This window comes from Thermobia domestica, chromosome 10, assembly GCF_964235325.1.
Source record: "Thermobia domestica chromosome 10, izTheDome1.hap1.1, whole genome shotgun sequence".
Lineage (NCBI taxonomy): Eukaryota > Metazoa > Arthropoda > Insecta > Zygentoma > Lepismatidae > Thermobia > Thermobia domestica.
The window spans coordinates 43,555,921-43,562,921 of NC_137463.1; positions in this window are offsets into that span (position 1 = coordinate 43,555,921).

The following is a 7,001-nucleotide window of genomic DNA, read 5'->3' on the forward strand; positions in this document are numbered from 1 at the left end:
TTCATATCATCACTAATAATACTACCCAGGTATCGAAAACTAATCAATTGTTCTCTTTTCTTTCGTCCTACTTCTATATTTGACAGCGACCGCTTCGTCCCAATCAGCATGGCTTTTGTCTTTCTAACATTTATTTTCATCGTATATTGCTCACATGCCCTTCCTCAAATTTTCTAACATCTTATTAGTTTTTTTTTCAGATTCCGCCACAAGTGCCATATCATCTGCAAATCATATGCATTTATTATTATTTTTTTTAAAAAATCAAAAAATGTTTAATCTAGACACTAGAAGAAAAAATGACTGCTCAAAATCAATGGATGTATAATCGTAAAATAAACTCAAATTAGGAAAAATCTTGTCTATTGAATCGAATCTATTTAAGTTGAACTGTTGGATGAGAGTGAACTGAGAATCCCACCAAAGGTTCAAAATTAATACCAAAAATCCGCTATATCACGAATCCCTTATGTTAATTCTGCTGTCGTTGCATAAGCTTGTTCTGACATGCATGATTGTAGCACGGTGATGTAATTCTTCAATTCTTCGTGCTAGATGTTTTTATTCTGAACTAGTCTTGATTTTTAAAAACGATTCTTTTCTTACACTTGTACCGTTTTTCCAGAGCTATAAAATTTCAAGTAGTAAAAAAATTAAACAAAATTTTCAAACTAAAATTAGTAAACCAAAATTTTGAAAATTGTTTCAACAAATAGAAACAATTTTGAGACAAACAATTAAACAAAAACTTGTAAAAATATTTTCAATGAGTGCAAACAATTTCAACCTAAAAAAAAAAAACTTTAAAAGTGTTCAATCAAAAGATCTTTTTAAAAATTTTTGAAAACTTTTCAAAATGTTTCGCTAATCACATTGCACCAAAGATAACTCTCTACTAATGACCTTACGTGTTAGACTGTGAGTTAGGACTAAAGTTTAAGGTGTGAAATTGTTGTTACATACCAAATGATTTTAATGATTATGTGTCAGGTTTCAAGTTCTAATTTTTTCCACCAATGATTTTAGACTATGAGTCGTAAATCCTAAGATTCAACAAATTTTCATCATTTTAAACAGTCAAACAAATTTAAACAAGTTTTCAAAATATTTCAAAATTTTACTTTAGAATATCAAAATGTTCTTTAATTTCGAAAATTACTGGTGAGTCACACTTCCCATCTTTTAAGAAGGTAGCATCAATGTAACCAAATGAAAGAGACCTCTTTGCTCATCCGTATAATCATATAACGTGATAAAGGATTATCAAAGAAGGTAAGTAAGGACAATAACTGATCACATGGTAAGCAGATGGAAATACAAATATTTTAGAATTTTTTTTTCACCCCCATAGAAGGGGTTAAGCAGGACCAACCATTTACTGAGTTCTACAGAGTGGCTCAAAAATAGGTATACAGTCTCGTACTGACCAGTCATGACATTTTATATCATTTACTTATTGTCATCCATATAGATATTGATTTAGTTTCTTCCGTATCTTCTCTTAATTTATTTTCACTTATATCTTAGGCTCGGAACAAACCGAAGCAAATAAATTCATTATCTTAATAAATTAAAATGTCATACTTGATCAATGCTGGTGTGTATACCTACATCTGGGTCATCCTGTATATTGCAGTGCTAGAGAATATTTAGCCAATTTTATTTTTTGACAATTTCTAAATTTAAGGACTGATCCTATGTACCCCTTCCAATATTTAAGAGGGGAGCATCAATGTGCTTATGTCTTATGAAAGAGAATGGATCCTTGTACTTACCCATATAACCAGTGTGCGAATTAGATAACCTATATTGGGGGGGATAAAATTAGGCCAAAGGACATAGTCTGAAGGTTCAAATTTCAAAATGAGACAATAAATGCCTTACCCCCATATATATATATATATATATATATATATATATATATATATATATATATATATATATATATATATATATATATATATATATATATATATATGTGTGTGTGTGTGTGTGTGTGTGTGTATGTGGGTGTGGGTGTGGCATGTGTAATAAATAAGAGATTTATTAATTTAATAAATCTACCGACAATAACTATGCACATATATATTGTGTGACATACACACACCCCACTAAACCTTTCTGAACGTGTTTTAATGTTGTACTCACTCTTGTCCCCGTAGCTCTCTAAGATTTATTTAGTTAATAATTCGGCTCGAGCGATAACCATGATCACAAGCATATGTTAATTTTTCCACTCATATTGAAAGCTTCCACTTTGCATTAATACATACAGGTTGCGAAAAGAAACCTACTTCAGTCTTGTGAAAACCACTAAAATTATCAGTTAAACCGGCCTTTTTTTTAATATATTTTTTTTTAAAAGAAAATCTAGATATTAGCCTATCAAATAAGAAATGGATTGTTGCTGGTCCCGATTTCTCACATCAAGGTCAAATCGAAGGCCAAATATTTAAAATATCTCAATTCAAATTTCGAGCTTATGCTTCTACTTCCCGCTAAAGCTGTGCTCATCACGACTTTTTTTCTCCAAATATCGATTCCGTGATGGGCACGGAAAGTCAACACTTAAAAATTACTTTACTGTTAGGTTGAAGATGAGTTGATTCACTATGGGCTACGTTATTCAAATAAAGTAAAACATTACACTGAAGTTTTTCAGACAACATTAATTGCGTGGACAGCAAACTGTACAGTGAAAAGATGGAAAAATGAAGGGTTAACTTTAAAAAAAACCCGCTCCAGTTGAAATGCTTATACAGACACGGACAATGACACGGAGAACCAGTCGTATTAACAAATGATGAAACAAATCTTAAATTATTCGCTTATTCACCTAAAAATCACCTTCATTAACACGTCTGCTCACTAGGAGCGTATCCCCCAGCGTGTACGTTAACATATACTTACGAGAGAATACCTATATCTCAGATTTTGAGTACAGTTTCAAAAGTTCATTTCCGTAAACTGTAAAAGCAGTGATTACTATGCTAATTATCACAAATTAAATGCAACTTTTGAGTTGCATACACACAACCTACTAGGGAATGAAGACCATGTGCTAACAAAGAGTACACTGGGAAATGAAATAACCTGTTATAACAAAAATTAAAATAAGATGATAATCGATACAAATATGAGGATGAATATGACATATCCGAACTTCGCCAAGTATGGTAGAAGAAGCTATTTGTTTACTTCTTCTTGGCCAACCGCTAAGAACATTTATAAATCTATATGTGGCTTTGTTATACGCAATTAGTACATTCAAATTCACAAACGATGACGAACTGAAGGGTACGAAGGTACAGTTTCAAGTAACAACCGTAGTCATAATAATATAGTTCTACTAAACAACGTTGAAAATAGTGGGTAATTAGGTGGTAAGTAGAAATGACCAAAACTGAACAGTTTACATCGATCATTTCGAAATACAGCTAGAAGATTAAATTTACAAGAAATAACAAAATCAGTGAAATTTGGAGTTATACTAAGCATAGTTTGAGGGGGAAAGCGAGCATCCCCGGTGGAGATACTTCAGCTGACTTCTTTGGGGGGGGGAACAAAATGCGATTGAGGGGGGAAATCCCCCTCATCCCCCCGGTAATTCACACCCTGCATATAACCATATAACGGATAAAATCCCATCAAAGAGGATAAAATAAATCAAAAACTTCCCAAATTTATATTTTTGCAATTTTTAACCATGAAGAGTAGCAAGATGGACCAAGTAAACTTACTGAGTTGCATACCCCGGTTCTATAGTATCATACCAAACTTTCAATTCGGCATTTCTCAAATTTCTTTGCACCCACTTCAAAAATTTCAGGGATTGTCCAAGGCATCGTTGCCAAAGTCAAGAGGGATAGTCATAGGGACCGTGGGCACTGAATTTTATTTGCTAGAATGAGAATGCAAGAAGAAATGAAGAACTTCGACAAAATCCACATACATGATGTTATCCACCAGAAATGCACATGGCTTGGGATTGAACCAGGCACCTTCAATCACACTCTACCACTGTTTTGATACGAATATTTCTATACATACCTAATGCCAGTGGTTTCCAAACTTTTCTGCCTTATGTCACCCTTTTGTTTAAAGAGTAGGCCTATATCCTATATAGATTTTACAATATATATAGGATATATATGAGAGAGAGAGAAAAGAGAGAGATATTTAACGTAAGCCGCGAAAATGTTTTAAAAACATTGGTATTTCCATACGAAAGTGCGCATGATTGGTGCAAATGGGTCTAATGTTAATTTGAACTGATTTCCATTTTGGTTGGAAGGGCCATAAATAGACCAGTACCTAGGTATTTGCTTGTGTTCCGTAAAAATATTCCACAATTACCTTCCCCGTATGTTTATTTCCGGTTAGAAAGAAAATCTAGATCTACCCAAGAATAGAACAATGTAATGTCCATACACAAAGTGTATCAATCTAAAGAGCATAATTGTGGGACGCTAAACTGAAATAGTGAATGATTATTCAAAGTATATATCCATGATTTTCTGTATTCTGCACGTGCCGACAAATATATATGAATTATGACTATTTGCGGCGGTAGAGATTGATTTTGGCTAAGCTACAAAGCAGTACGTAGTATGATACAGAAAATCTTGTGTATGACACAAAATCCTGCTAAATTTTGCTTCTTCAGATTTTCTAGACTAAAAATCAGCTTTCCTTTTCTCTCTCGGTGTAAAGGTTTAGTTAAGCTATTTTGATCTGATAGCAGTTTTGCGTTTCTTTCATCAGCGAGGCTACATGAGACGTGGACCTACTGCTTAACATGGAATCCGAACCAGATGAGCTCCTGCCGGGGATCGAACCCGGTCTCCCACGCCAAAGGCATGTACGTTGATCGCTTAGCCACTGGGGAGCTCTGTAAGCTATTTTAAATATATATACATATAATGATATTTTGAATACACCGAAGAAAAAAACTGGAAAATTGTGTCCTAACACATAGACTTCTATATAGAGACGGTGAAGTTTTGTCTTCGGCGAGAAATCATCCCACGAGGTTCCGACGAGGTGAGATTTTATCCCACGAGAATTTGGCAGGGAGACATTTTGGCCAGGACGGCTGCACTCTGGACGTTTAGGCTGAGCTTCAGTTGTTGCTAGTAAAGTTTGAAGAAATTGTCTTTTGGGATTACTTTTGACGGTTTCTTTCTTCTTTTGGAAAATAGTTTTTTTTTCACATCTGACTAAAAAATTAGTTTTCTATGTGACGTAAAAATTACTAGTAAATTACGCGTAATTTACGTAAAATAACGTAACAAGTAAATTTACCTTGCCAACCTGCGCGTAACGCAATATCTTAGATTTTCCATTATTTTTTTCGTCGTAATATAATTATACATTCCCCTCCCCCCCCCCTCACTTTTCATACAATCATGAAGGACCTGAAAGCATGTGACAATATTTTGAGTTTCACATGTGATAAAATTTTGAGCTTGACAATTTCGTGTCATTCATAGATGCACTTTCCTCTATAGACAGTGTTGTACAGTACAGAAAAATGTAAAGAACCTATGATAGCCTATATATGTTAATTAGTACACATAAATAAATTACTATAACTAATTCTCCAACTTCTGGCAGTAGAGTCAGTTTATTCACCCCGCATTAATTTATTAATGAGAGGTTTTATTCGCAGTTGTTAGTGAGGGGAAATTTCTCTAATCGCGAAGCATTTCGAATCCTGGTTAGCCCCTTCTTTTAGTCTAGTGACAGGGCGTGTATCTATGGTGTACGAGTACTGAGTTTGATTCAGTGACAACGCTAAAAGAGGCAGGCGCCCCCGACATCATAATCTGCCCCCGATTGCTCCCAGACATGTTGTATTGTAAGGTAGATCAACTAACAAAACTATTATTTTTATAAAAGAAGTAGCTACCCTTAAAAAATCTCTGTTTATTCCCCTCCCCAAAGAAAGTAAAAGTGGAGACGTCACTGGTTCGATTTCCAGAGGGAGCGCACTAATGTGGTTCAGATCCTACTTTATAAACTGTAGATCTCCTAATACTATAGCCCATGAGCGGAGTTAGGAATTATCTGTTTGGGGGGACAAGTTACAACTGACAAGTAACAAGCTGTATTTTGACAAGTCATTTTCGGCGTGTTCTGTTTCTCAGAACCGAAAATCCTGTCGAAACAACCATACAGTCTCGCAAATTTTGACAAGTCTTGGTAGGTGGCCATGTTATAGGTGGCATTTTTATTTTCTGTCAAAGAGTTTGGGGCAATATCCCCATGACCCCAATAGCTCCGCCCATGCTATAGCCCCTTTGCTGATAAAGAACGTCAATATAACTCAATTGGCCAATTCGGAATACGTGTATTTCTAGAGGATGAATCAGATCGTACAAACATACGTGAAATATTAATTTCCAATGGCAGAAAATACATCTTAATCTCTACAGTGTAAACAATTATATACTTATTAGAACTGCTAAAAATTTTAACCGCGATTGGATAGAACGTAAATCTCAAACATAATGGAAACCAACTCACAATTGATTTTCGTGTCACGTCGTGGCCCTCTCATCCTAAACTTTTCTACTGTATACTTTTAGAAATTTATTATATAAAAACTCTTTTTCTTAATTTATTATAAATTTAATAACTGCCCAACGGTGTTTTTAGCCAGGAACATTAAACTGGTGAAGAAGAACTCACAATTGACATTAGACCAATTTGCACCAATCATGTGCAGTTCCATATGGGAATACCAATGTTTTAAAAACATTTTTCGCGGTTTATTTTAAATATAAGGATATTTTTTTTAAAGAAAATCTAAATAGGATACAATCTTTTTAAAAGGTTGACACAAGATAGAAAAGTTTTGGAACCACTGATATTAAGTATGCAGATTCGTATCATCTCTATAAATTAAAGGGGCCGCGGTGGCTCAGTGGTAGAGCGTTCACCTCTGGTGCTTGGGGTCCCGGGTTCGATCCAAGTCCCCGCCAAGTGAACTTTGTGAT